Below are 14,155 nucleotides of genomic sequence, written 5' to 3'. Positions count from 1 at the left end.
TCCCACAGAATCTGCACAATAGAATTATTCAATTAACCAAGAATAACAAAATATCCCTCTATTTCTCCTTTTAGGCAAAGCCTAAATGGGATCCTGCCACTTATTGAACCATGTATAATTAGTTGTAAAAGCTTGGACAATAGGATTTAACTTTTTTTCAGTAGGATAAAATCATGATTAAGCATAATTTGGCAGAAGTGAATTGCAGAAGGGCAATTCTGGAAGTACTGGAAGAGCAGCAATGAGCTTCATCCTCCAAGAAACACATCTGAAAATTTTAGATTAGTGGAAATCAAATGGTAGGATGAAAGAGACAGGCAAATTTAAGTATGTGGCAAATGGGCTGCTTAAGTTCTTACAAAATATAACTAGCTCCTTGAATTTCATGTTTTTTGGAAGCAAAGAGACTAATGTTCATTTCAGTCATACGCTTGGAGGCCATGTATTAAAATTAATAGCCAAAACTTCTGAGTGATTTTTAGTCTCCAAGGTAAGGCTGCTAAAATTGTTTAGCTAGTAGCTTATTCCACACTTTCAAAATCATGTTTCTGGAATAATCTAAATTTGTGCTTTTAACTGAGAAAAGAGGTTTCTTTACACTGCATGTTCATTAGTTGTAGCCTCACTGTAGTTATCATTTTAATATGCAAAAGATATGTACAGTAACTGATAACAAATTTCAGGAAACTTTGCACAGAATGACCAATACTATTAGCGGTTGGGACTGTTGACTAAAAATCTTCACAAGCCCCATTTTGACAACAGCTTGGTTTTTCCTGTGCAAAATGGTCTGAATTATTCTCTTGGTATTTTTCCCATACACAAGTATTCATCACCTTTCCTCAAATGAAGGCTGCAGTTTAATTAATCCTCTTAAGTTCAATATAAAAAGCCTTAGGCACTTCCCAGTTGGTTATGATAAGCACAAACCAGGAGTTTTTCAGGCCCTTTGCCTCTAAGTGAAATAGACCATCCTGTTACTAGTACTTCCCTTGAAAAACTCAGAGAAGAGTACAAAATTCAAATAAAGATGTATCTATCTGTGTGTATTTGTGAGGCATGAAATGTTACTAATTCCATGCTGTCCACATAGGCTTCTTTAAGAAAACTGGAAAAGGCAATGACAAACTCTAGTCCTAAACCTATCCTTAATAATAGATGCACAGGGAACACATGGTTGCTAAGTCTAGCAAACGAAAGACATAAAAATGGAGGCTACAACTGAATTGATATGAATTCAAGATCAAATGCACTATGTTTGAACATGAATAAACAGATACTGTGTCAAATTAATGGATCATTTGTCACTACAGTGACAATGTTCTCCTAAATGGTAGTTACAGTACAGGATACTTTTCACTTGAAATAGGAGTCAATGTATATTCCATCATGGTCTAGGAAGGGGATCAGATGAGGAAACACAGGTCCTTTCTGGAATTAACTCATTCTACAAGTGTCTAAATCGTGTATATGGTAGTCTGGCTGTACTGGTAGACTAAGGTCATGAACAATGACTGGGATATCTGCAAGATAACTACTCTGGAGGGGAGGAACATCAATGGTTTAAATGGAGCCAGCAATGAAAACAAAACCAAAAAGCACCCCAAAAAAAAAAGAGATTTACATCTCAGATTAATAAAAGTAATGAGTAGGTACAAGACCATATCAGATCTCATTTCATGATAAAAAGACTAACTGGGGCCATATAAGTGATTATTTTAATTAAACATCTGAGTTGCATGGTGCTAAAATAGCAATAAGTATGAGAAATTATTGGTCTATTAAGTTTTCACAGATATCTACATAGTCACTGGAGAGCTAATATTAGCAGTACTCCACTATTAAATTATATTTTCACTGCTAATATCCTATTTTAAACCCTCACTTAATGAGATTAAATTTCAGAAAAATATAAAGACTGTAATTCAAAAATAAGTTTGTAAAACATTCACATTTTACTAATACCTGGAATTATTTTTTAAGGTTAGCACTGTCAAACAATGTCCAACACCTCAACCAGTTTAGCTGTCTTCCATGCATTGTTATTCTAAAACATTAAAAACTGTAAGGTGTATAGCATTAAACGTTACACATTTATTTTAAGGTAGCAGGTGTTGAGTTTGAAGTTGTGATCAGAGTTCATTGTCCCATTATTTCCCACTGGTTCTGCAAGCTCCATTTACCTTCTTGCCTGGTATATTTTGGGTACTCAAAGAGTAAACCCCATCCAGCTTAGAAGTCCAAACTTGCCTCATTCTGTAACCTCATTTTGGTTCAGTTTCCTGGTGCAACTCATTATATTTGGCATTTATCACGTAAGTATATTGCAACTATTTGCTTCACAAGAACTAATCACACATCATAGACAAGCTTATGTATTCATAAGCTAGTTTATATATTTGTAATATTGAATATATTCATATATTCATCATATTCATATTGGCTGGAGAGTTGGGCAGAGAGGAACCTAATGATATTCAACAAGGTTGGCTGAACATGAGCCAGCAGTGTGCCCAGGTGGCCAAGAAGGCCAATGGCATCCTGGCCTGTATCAGGAACAGTGTGGTGAGTAGGACTCAAGAGGTGATCGTCCCCCTGTACTCGGCACTGGTGAGGCCTCACCTTGAGTACTGTGTCCAGTTTGGGGCCCCTTACCACAAAAAAGACATTGAAGTGCTGGAGCGGGTCCAGAGAAGGGCAACGAAGCTGGTGAAGGGTCTGGAGAGTAAATCTTATGAGGAGAGGCTGAGGGAGCTGGGGTTGTTCATCCTGGAGAAGAGGAGGCTGAGGGGAGACCTTATGGCGCTCTATAACTACCTGAAGGGGGGGTGTAGAGAAGCGGGGGTTGGTCTCGTCTCCCAAGTCACAGGAGAAGGGGAAATGGCCTCAAGTTGCGCCAGGGGAGGTTTAGATTGGATATTGGGGAAAATTTCTTCGTGGAAAGGGTTATCCAGCATTGGAATAGGCTGCCCAGGGAAGTGGTTGAGGCACCATCCCTGGAGGTGTTCAAAAGACGGGTTAACATGGTCCTCAAGAATATGGTTTAGTGATTTTTTTTATTGCTTATTGCTTATTTATTTTCTTGTCAAAGTTAGTTGATGGTTGGACAAGATGATCTTTAAGGTCCCTTCCAACCTAGACGACTCTATGATTCTATGATTCTAAGGGCAAGCGTAGGGCGCTGCACCTGTGGAGGAATAACCCCATGCACCTGCACCTGGACCGTCTGGGGCCTGGAGCATCTGTTTTACAAGCAAAGGCTGAGGGACTTGGGTTTTTTTAGTCTGGAGAAGAGAAGACTGAGGAGGGAATCTTAACACCACCTATAAATTTTTTTTTTATTGCTTATTGCTTATTTATTTTCTTGTCAAAGTTAGTTGATGGTTGGACAAGATGATCTTTAAGGTCCCTTCCAACCTAGACGACTCTATGATTCTATGATTCTAAGGGCAAGCGTAGGGCGCTGCACCTGTGGAGGAATAACCCCATGCACCTGCACCTGGACCGTCTGGGGCCTGGAGCATCTGTTTTACAAGCAAAGGCTGAGGGACTTGGGTTTTTTTAGTCTGGAGAAGAGAAGACTGAGGAGGGAATCTTAACACCACCTATAAATTCTTCAAGGGTGGGTGTTAAGAGGATGGGGCCAACTTTTTTTCAGAGGTGCCCAGTAACATGACAAGAAGAAATGGGCACAAACTTGTACATAAGAAGTTCCATCTAAACATGAGGAGGAATTCCTTCAATTTGAGGGTGGCAGAGCACTGGAACAGGCTGCTGAGAAAGGTGGTGGAGTCTCAGACTCTGAAGACATTCAAAACCCGCCTGGACACATTCCTGTGCAACCTGCTCTAGATTGGCAGGGGGGGGGAACTAGATGATCTCCAGAGGTCCCTTCCAACCCCGTATCATTCTGTGATTCTGCGATAAGCTGTTGTTTATATATCGCTGTACCTACAATTGTATTATGGCATATGGCTCAGGCTCTTCTTGCTCTATGAAGTAAAGAATGGGGACGCCAGCTGCGCTCTGAACCTGGTTACTAAAAATGTGTCAAGTGGGTCAGCCAGGATGTGAAGCCGAAAAAAGGAACCACTGCAAAACTGTTCTGTGGTAGCTGATCTGTGCTCACAGAAGCAGCCTGTGACCTGAAATAAGTATTGGTGTAGCAGTGCAGACCTGCTGCTTCTGGCTTCTTGCTGCCTGGCAGACAGGATAGGGTATGTCTGTGGTCTCTCTGTGTGAAACAGCCATTTTTGGCTGATAAGAAAGGCAATTCATCTAAAGTCTCATTCAGCTCCTCCAGGCTGGATGGGTTGTGCTTGGTGTGGACTCTTTACCTACCAGGTCTGTAGTCAGTCTGTGTGGATGGAAGGTTCTAGAAACACCCCAAGACAATCAGTGATAGCACTTTACGGCGCAAGCCTGTCTCGTTCTGTTCTTTCTGCTTAAATTCCAGAATTATCAACATTGCATTAATAGAATCTATTAGGATAGTTCATCTTAAGTGTTTCTTAAGAAGAATTGAATTGTGAAGTGCAAAACTGCATTAGCTGGGGTTTTCTTCATTTATCATTCCACAACTGATTTAATATTTATGAGAAAATTAGATTCTTTTACTTGGAAACTGTGAAGAAAATTACTAACTTAACTAAAGTTACTAACTTAAATAGCTAGTGTTACAATGCATGTAGTGAAAATTTTCAAGTAAAAAAATGAAAGTAATACTATCTCCCTCATGCAAAATCACAGAATCACACAGAATCACAGGATGTACACTTTTATTACATCCTCTCTTCATGCTTTACGGACATGAAACAGTAGGATAAAATCTCAGAGATTTCAGAGAGTTTTGTCAAATGCACTGCTTCAAATCAATTATTCTTTACCTTCAACTGTAACAACCGGAACACCTATTGGAATACGGCGAATGGCTGATGAGCCAATGAATGGTAGAAGGGCCAATCAAAGGCTAATTTTATTTTGTTTGGTATTTCGCAGTGTGTGAAGCTACAATTACGTATCATCTGCTGTGGCAGGGATTATGTACTTACAGCATCAAACCTGTGAGCAAAATTGAACGGATACAATTCAGTGTGAAGACACCTGAAGAAATTGAGTATAGTGGATACAGGAATCTGCATTCGTCAATTTTCACAGTGAACACGGATTACCACAAAATAACTGCATAAGATTATGCTTTAAATATTGGAAGGCTCCATCACAGAGAAGTTATGTTTGTCGCATAAATGAAACAGAACAAAGGAACTTATCCATGGGATTTCAGGAAAGTAATTCCAAGTAATTACTTAAACTTTCAGGCTCCTCTGAAGTAAATATTATTCTCCATACAATAATTTTCTTACTGACAAGACAAATATAACCTTCAGACAACATGTAGAAATGGCAGTTTGAAAAAATGTGAAGGCTATTATTGACTGCAGTTCCTGCAAAAGCTTTCCAGGCCACAGCATATGATAAAGTAAGTTCCCCTTCTGAAACTTTTATTCGTGCAAGCAATCCTCACTCACGTATATAACTATATTAAACATACTGAGTCTACTAGTGAACATACACACAACACCAGATCCCACTATGTTGGTCATCTCTGATGATAAAAAGAGATACAGAATGAAAAATATTAATGTTTACATTGGATACTGTGAGTCTGTGTTGCACAGAGGTCTGTCAAAAAGCGTGTTTAAAGCCTGCATTGCTGCCTTTTAAAAAAGCAAAAATCGTGTTTAGGTAACTATTGGAAGATTACAATACAGATAATATTTTGAACACAATCACCGGACTTAGGTTGATAGCTAAAGCAATGTCATGCTTGCGTTAACATAAAAATCTTTCACAGTCCCCTTAAAAAAACTGTCATTGATAATCCTTCTGCTAGGTTAACCAGGGAATGTATGTGTGGGTCCCTCCAGAAGATAAACACAGGTAACGTGTTTCTTTTTCTCCATGATATTTAGGAATGGAAAAATTCTCACAATATTAAAAATTAAAATAGTTTTAGTAGACTCAAGTATTTTTAAGTATATTTAAAAAAATTCAACCATTTGGTGGTAGCACTATTTAAAACTTAATATTGTCTGAGGGTAGAGTTACTCTTTGCTTTTAATTGTTAAATGCTTAGCTTACAGAGAGTGAGAAATAACTCACAAAGCAGTTCGAACTCACATACAAAATCATTAGATTCAGTGTAAGGCAGGTTAAAGTCAGTGACATGTACTCTCCATCTCCGCCTAAATCATCTTCACTGTGTGTACTCTGGTTTCAAAAGTGCACATCAGTGCATATAATAGTTTTTTTTCCAGAGAACAAAATAGTAACAAGGCACTGCATCGCCTCTGAAATCCTAAGATCCACTGGGTAAATATAAATAACCCACGCTAGTCTGTTTTAAGTCAATTCATGGCTACCCCCATTCTCCACATTACATCTTTACAGTTAATCTCACTTTTTGTAAATGTATTGCTACGTAAGACATAGAAGAGGAAAGGTGAACGATTTCTGATCATTTCTTACCTTGGAGCGTTACGGAGTTGTGCAGTAATGTCTGAGTACGTGCTAGAAGTTTCATGTGAAAACATCTACCTCTTGTGCCCAAAGTTGGAACTGCCACAGTCGAGGGTAATTTTCATCGACACAGAGTAAAACAGATAGTATTTCCCTTCGACACTGATTCATATTAATATTGCAGCTCTGTATACTGTGAAGAGAATGTGGATCTATAGACAGGCCTTTTCTGTCTATGGATTTATAAATCAGGGCACAGCTAGTGGCCGGGGTCTTCCAGGGGCTGGGGCCTGGCCAGTAAGTCAGTCCGTGTACAAGAAGTTTCAAAAGCACTGTTTTCTAATGGAACTAAATTAAATTAGATACCAAAGCAAAGTTTACTTCAAAAATCTCAAACTTCAAGTGCAGAAAAAAAAAAAACCCAAACAAAACTGGCTGGATACACTATATATGATTTTTTTTAAAATTATTATTATTTTGCTGCTTGGAGGCTTAGAATTTGAGTTTAAATTCTATGGGTAGAAATCTTTAGAGAATCGGATGTGATGCCTTCAACCTATGTGTTGTGGAGAGAATAGAAACATTTTCTATTGCGTATTCCTCCGACTCTTCTTCAAAAACTGCATTTTCTAGGTGATTTTATTTCTGAGTTCCCATTTTCTGTTCCATGCAGCTTTCATCCTACTTTTTCCCCTTACTGCTGTAGAAGAGATTTTCATGTAGTACTTCCATGTCACAATCTCAATTACAAGAATGTAAGAAAGGCCATAGTGATTCAGAACAAATGGTCATCTCTTAGTCTTCTTTCTCCAAAGGAGATTAAGAGTAAAGCAAAAATATATAATCCTTTTGAGAGCTACACCAGATTTTCTCAGTGTTTGGTGTAAAATTTTAGTGCAAACAATGTACAGAAAGAAATAAAGAGCAGTATTGATAGAAGTCCATCGATAGAGTGGGAACGTGGGATGTCCTTAGGCAACCAAAGTATTCAGTTCCTATGTAGCTTAAAGCTTAAACCTATTGCTATTTCAGGAAGCCTGAAAGTTCCTATCCATTTAGAAGTGTTTTGCTGGTGTTCTCTGTTCTGATGTTTGTAACTGCCTACCCCTTAAAATGACAGTGCCTGAATCCGGACGCTTTAACTTATTAGCAAGGCCTTGGGTAAATGCAACCTGATTTGAAAGCTACTAATTCTGCTTACATAATTTTTTGCTGGAAAAAACGTAGGTCCTCATCTTTTCTGAAAATCAAGCACTTAAGCAACTAGATTGGTAAAATGCAAACAAAAGGCAGAAAGCTCTGTCAGCCGTCAGAAGCAAGTGTGAATGGGAGCCTGAGTAAATATAGGAAGAGGACTTCAAGGGCCCCAGATTTGCTGAAAAAGTGGAAATGGTCCAGAAAGAAGCTGCTATTTGGACTTTGTGGACATTGTATACAAAGCTGCATCAAACAAATGCTTTTCTCAAAGCAGAATCAAGGCTGTTTGGTATCACAGATGAAATCTCTGGTCCTTTCATCCTCCCCAGTTCCCCCACTCCCACATCTAAGTGAACATGTGCATGGGTGGGGTAGCGCTCTCCAATGTTCAGTGTTATCTTCTGCCCCGGCAGAAAAGCCCAATGCACAAAGCTCTGCTGAGGAGTATCAGATGTAGACCACCCTGGCCTTTGTGTAGGTGTGGTATTCCCTGTTGTCCCAGCTGCATTCCTCATCCCACTTCCATACTCCCACTATCCGGAGTAGTGCGCCAGGTTCATCTATGCTCAGTTCGGCGGTTCCAGAATAGTGGACACTCCTTTTGAATGTCCCTGTAGAGCTGCTCCTTTTGTACAACACTGGCCATTACTTTGACTTTGCCTAGCCCATCAATTTCTTCTTCTAATAAATATAAGTATGAAAAGCCTTGATTATTGGATAGCAACTCAGACCAGTAACTAGCAAATATCTTTAACTGATGAACAATTGGCAAAAGGGGGTAATGAAAGTGCAGCTGTCTTCTTTCCCTAGCAATTCATGACTCGGTCACTAATGATAAAAAGAAGGAAGAAATGCAGACATCAAAGGCCATAGAAGCAGAATTTTTCCATTGAGAATGGTGTCAGAATGTTTGCATGACATATTGGCAAATCTTTAAAACACTTTATCAAGGTCTGAAAGGAAGTACATTATGTCTAAGACCTCTGCTCTTCTTAGTTGCTAGTTGCCTTTCTGATGTTTGAGTAATACTCCTATCTTCAAAGATACTGTTTAATTTCCAATGAACTTTCGTAGGAAAGCTTTTATCTCTTGAGTTCAGTTATGGAACAAAGAGGTATAAAATGCACAATAGGATTTTGCCTTTTCAGCATCATCATCTGATTTCGTATTTCTTTCATAGGAAAATGAATGACTAAAGTAGCTTGGAACCTAGAAACAAAAACCTGTATCGTAGTTTACTGCTACAGAGGAAAAAATTTCTGTGTAAGTCATATAGGCTGTTTTGACTGAAGCAATGAGGAGTGAAGTGCTTTATAGAGCACTGGACCTAATAACTGTGCAGCACCAAAGTGTTACAATTGAAGGACTAGACAATCAACAAGCTGGGACTTGGTGTCCCTGAGAGCAGAACAGATGGGTCATCCTACATACAGCATTTCAAGTACATTTTTAAGGTAGTCATAGTAGCCCTGTAAACATTTAGCATTTTTAAAGACTGATCACAGTGGTTTGGCAGGAGTGAACGCAAATTTCCTTTCACAACTTCAAAGGCAGAAATGGCAAACAAGACCTGAGGGAATAAATAAGATTGAAAACAAAGGATGTTTCTGTTTTTCTCTTGAATAAAACAGGAAACCTCAGTAAAGTCTCAGCTTTTGTGATCAGAATGGGACATGTAGCTTGGCTTGCCTCATATGTGGCATTCTTCAACTACAGATGGGGTAGACTGTGTGTTCCTGTGTTCTTAGAGGAGGAAGCAGAAAGGTAGGATGACTTTAATTGCCATTTGATTGGACTACAAGTCTTTGGTAGAAGTCTAACGTGCTAATTTCTTTCATCATTACTGTTTCTTTCATATTGCATTGAAATTCCTAGTTACAGTGTATGGGCTGTTAGTGTTCCATGGAACACTTCTGAGTAGTTTATACAAACCTGGCTAATCACATTCAGTTTCTCATTTTTCAGCTGCTGAATCGTGTTATAAGACAGGAGGATATCCACACATTTATGTAGCTGCAGTAGGAACAGTGAACTGAAATACATCACCTAAGAACAGTTGCATCTGCAAAGGTCCATCTAGCCCCAGATACTTATATTTATGTCTTGTACCAGATTTTTATGGAAGTGTATCAGAACAAGGAGAGCATGCAATGGTAATTCTCTGTAACAAACTTGTGGTTCAGGAACTCCCTTAGCCAGAGATATTATCTTTGTATTTAATAACGTTTTCTTCCACGCATTTGTCTATTTGTTCTTTGAACTCATTAAAACTTTTGCCATTAACAATATCCCATGGCAGCTATTAAAACCCACATTTCAGTTGTGCTGTAGGAAAAAAAAAAATCCCTTTATTTTGCATCTTGAATCTACCCATTTTGTTGATGCCTTCTAGCAGATGAGAATATGAGTCATGCTCTCTGTGCAATTCATGCCTTTATAGATCTCTATCATAAAATAGATAGGCCCGTATCAAATATCTCTTTTCCAGGCCACAGAGTTCAAGTCTGTTTAGTCTTTTTTTTTTCTCATATGTAAGTCATTCTTTATCTCAATCTCTCTGTATCATTTCAAGTTTTCTTAAGTACATCATGAGATGTACTGACCAGGACTGACTACAAATATTCTGTCTTTAAATGCAGCCTACATTATAATAAAGGCTTGTGAATTGACATGCAAATAGCTTTAACAATAAAAGTTCATAAATATGCACTATATTTCCTTTATTTTAGTCTTCAAAATAATAAATGAGAGAAATCCACTTTTCTTCGCATAACTTTAAAGGAACTTCCTTCTTAGAAGTATGAAAAAATGATGTATTCTACAGTGACTCAGTAGCACTGAATAAGTGGAATAAGGTGCCTAATGGGTTACAAGAATAAAAATCAGAGACATAGTCTAATACTTTCACAAAAATGTTAATGTAAAATTATTTGTTATTTTTAATTAAGTAATAATTTAAAATTAAATATAATTATAATATTTGTAAATACAGTTGCATTTTAAAATTATAATTATAAAATTAATAATAATTTTTTAATTATATAATTTTAGAAAGTAAATGTATTTTTAAAGAAGAATTTTCACATAAATTCTCTTTACTTTGGATTCCCTACTTTTTTTTAAGAAACAGGAGATATATCTTGTCTGAAAAATAATAATTAATTATAGGAAAAAACCCTGCATGTTTAATTAATGAAACAAGTGATCTAGCTTTATAATCACACTTACAGGGTTCCGAGAGACCCTTCTCTCATTCCAAGACAAGTCAGAGATATTGTTCAAAATGAACACAAGTTTCCACAGCTTTTGGAGTTCCAGGTTAGAAATGGTGGCTTTTCAGACATGACTGCAAGGGGAGTCTCTGACAAAAAAAACCAATGGGTTTTTTCTAGTCTGAAATTATCTTATGTATATCAATTTTTATTTCAAAGATAAATCTTTCAACTTCCTCATTCTTGATCTTACAGGAAAGTAATTTATTGGCCTTTTCACCCCTTTCATATACAAGTGCACTTGAGTGTAGGAATTGCTTACAGACCTGATTCTCAGCCAGTTCATTATGTTCTTTCCAGAAACTATTTATAAATTACCATACATTAAAAAAAATCCAGTAGGATAAGTAATGTAAGTGTTTCACCCTTAGGAAAATGTGAGGACTAGCCGTTTCTTGGCATTGCGCCTTTATTTTCTCACTTTGCTACTCCTCCAGTAAAAGACTTTCCTATGTTTCTCCCCCAAATCCTATTACGTTCTGGTAAAGAATTTTATCTTCTGTGGTCACTGCCAGCTGAAAGAGAGCCATTGTGTTTTTCTGAACCTTCATTTCTCATTTTTGCTCATTCTCATTTCTAAGAAGAACTTTCTCCTTTTCTCTAATAACAGGCCCCACTTTATATTTAATTTTTAAATTATGGGTCTGCTTCTATTGCTGTGTGATTAGTTTTGTGTCCTCAAATTTCACAAAAATGCTAGAAAAGGAGTTAAATCTCCTTGGATGGGGACTTTTTTGTTGTATACTTTTTTCTCACCCAGTGGGACAGGGTTGAACGCTGCAGAAGTGAGAAGGTGGTATGCTGGAAGGACAGTGTGCTCCAGATGCAGAGGAAAGGATTTGGATACTATATTCATTCAACGTCAGTAGAACCTGTTCCAATACTGCTGTAATCTATACCAGGACTGATGCATTCTTGTCCCCAGGACGGAGAAGTCACAATGGGCTTAGATCTAGCCTTCGCCCTGCTTACGGACCAGCTGCTCAAAAAGGCCTGATTTTGCACATTTTAATTGCTGATTACTCAGCAGTAAACTGCATTAAGAACTCAGGAACTGACTGGAGGTTCTTTAGGGCAGCTGTATATTTCTGTATGCTGACTGGAAGATACAGACACATTCTGAGAAGGCCTAATCATCCTGACAATCTTTCTATGAATATTCGTCCCTTTATTTCTGCCAAACAACTCACTTGCAGCACCAGTAGAAAGCAAACACAAACACAAACATGTATTATCCGTTCCAGTACAGTTTGGAGGTAGAGCTTAGTAAACGAGGCTTTATTTTCTTTTAAAACTCAAGACCCAGTTAGACAGTCAGACTATTTCCAACCATCAAGGCATATATTCCAAAGGCAGCCTAACTCAGTGGGATTTCTAGATAATGGCTAGGAGAGTGCACAATAAAGAAGAAGAGATGTGATAAACACATGCACCACGTGCATGTACCTCCTTCTTAAACCATTTCATCCAAACTAATTTAAAAATATCTTTAAATGTGCTACCTTTCAGACTTTAATTAACAAACTGTGAAATACTCCTAAAGGCAGAAAAACCTGTTTTAGTCTGTCAGTTAAGGCAATTCCCTGAAGAATTCTGAAGCTGACCTTGACCCAGTAACCTTATCCAGTCAGGTATGTTACAGTACAAATTATTTATATAGGCACAAGGTTTTAAAAAGTGATTTAAGCTGCATTGCGTTACTTAAAAGTCAAATATTTTGTTCTACTTAGCTAGACACTGCTTATCTAGATTCAGAAAAGCAGAAGAGAAATTGGCAAACCCATGCCTATAGGTGGTATGCTAATGGATCTAGGGGGAAACCTACAATTAATGTAAGCAAGGTAGATCAAGAGTGAATCTGTAACTTGTGACTGCATTATAAAGGCAGTTGTGGCTAGCTGGGACACTTGGGAGAGATCACCAAACCTTGAATTTCTTCTCTTATTTAAGATAAATCTCCTGAGATACAATAACTTTTCTCGTTCTATAGGAGTATGTTGGCGTTTTTGAAGGATAGAGTGCAGTAAACATTTAAACATTGTTTCCAACATTTAAAACTCATTACTTGAGTTCTGTGAGCACCAGGTGTGACTAGGAATGTGTTTTATTTATATTTGGAGATTTTTGTGTTTCTGTAGTGGTTTTGAATATAATTGTCATCTTTATAACTCCAAGATATTCTCTATCTAAAAACAAAATCTGATTTTATATATAAATGAAAATTCTAATTCTAGTAATACCTGTTTGCTTATTTATACTTGAAGAAATTACAAAGAACTCACATAATTGAAGAATTGTTTTATTTTTCAAACATTTTCTCTTTTGTGATCTGTTTTTGCTTTTTGCTTTTTATCCTATTCATCATTTAATGAAAAGCTTTGTAACTGTTTGAAGACATGTCAATTGATGCAGCCAGAAGACACATGTTGTGTAATTTTAGAGTTTATAGGATAGCTGTAGGAACAAAAGAGAATTTGGAGTCTCCTGGTTTCAACAGCACATACATGAGCAGCTCCTGTGGGTAATATGGTAGACGGTTGTGCTTAGGAGGAATGGAAAACAGGTACTTTTGGAAGAACACTAGGTTGCTCTTGTTACAGTTCCAAATCTAGATTCAATCGGAGAGAGGCAGATCAAAGTGTTTTTCAGACCCATTAGTTTTCTCATTTGCTTAAGGGTTTTCCTGAACTACTCAGGGATAATAGCAGCCGAGTTCATGCCTCGGACTGAAACCCCATTATTCCAGGCTAGGCAATGAGTTCTCAGTGCTTACTTTTAAAGTGACTGATTATGCATCTGATTTATAAATCATTACTGAATGAAAAATATTCATATTCAGAAGTTTGTATTGTATCATTATTTATTTTTCAAGGACATTTACTAAAAAATAAAAATAAAAAATTAAGCAGTTGCGTAGGATCTGCAATACCAGCATATTTTAGGTATATCAGAAACTATCAGCAAAATAGAAAATATGAGCTAAGCATTTAATACCCTGGCATTTCCATTTAATTCCATTAAAAATGTGTTTCCTTACCAACGCATCGCCTTTTTCATGACAAATAGCGTATTAATAATCTGAGCCACAAGAGGGCACCAAATAAGCACACGGTAGCCCAGCTCGGCTTTAAAAAAAAAAAAAAAAAAAAAAAAAAAAAAAAAAAAAA

Source organism: Calidris pugnax, unplaced genomic scaffold (genome assembly GCF_001431845.1).
Source record: "Calidris pugnax isolate Ruff unplaced genomic scaffold, ASM143184v1 scaffold273, whole genome shotgun sequence".
NCBI lineage: Eukaryota > Metazoa > Chordata > Aves > Charadriiformes > Scolopacidae > Calidris > Calidris pugnax.
Note: the sequence above shows the minus strand (reverse complement) of the source record.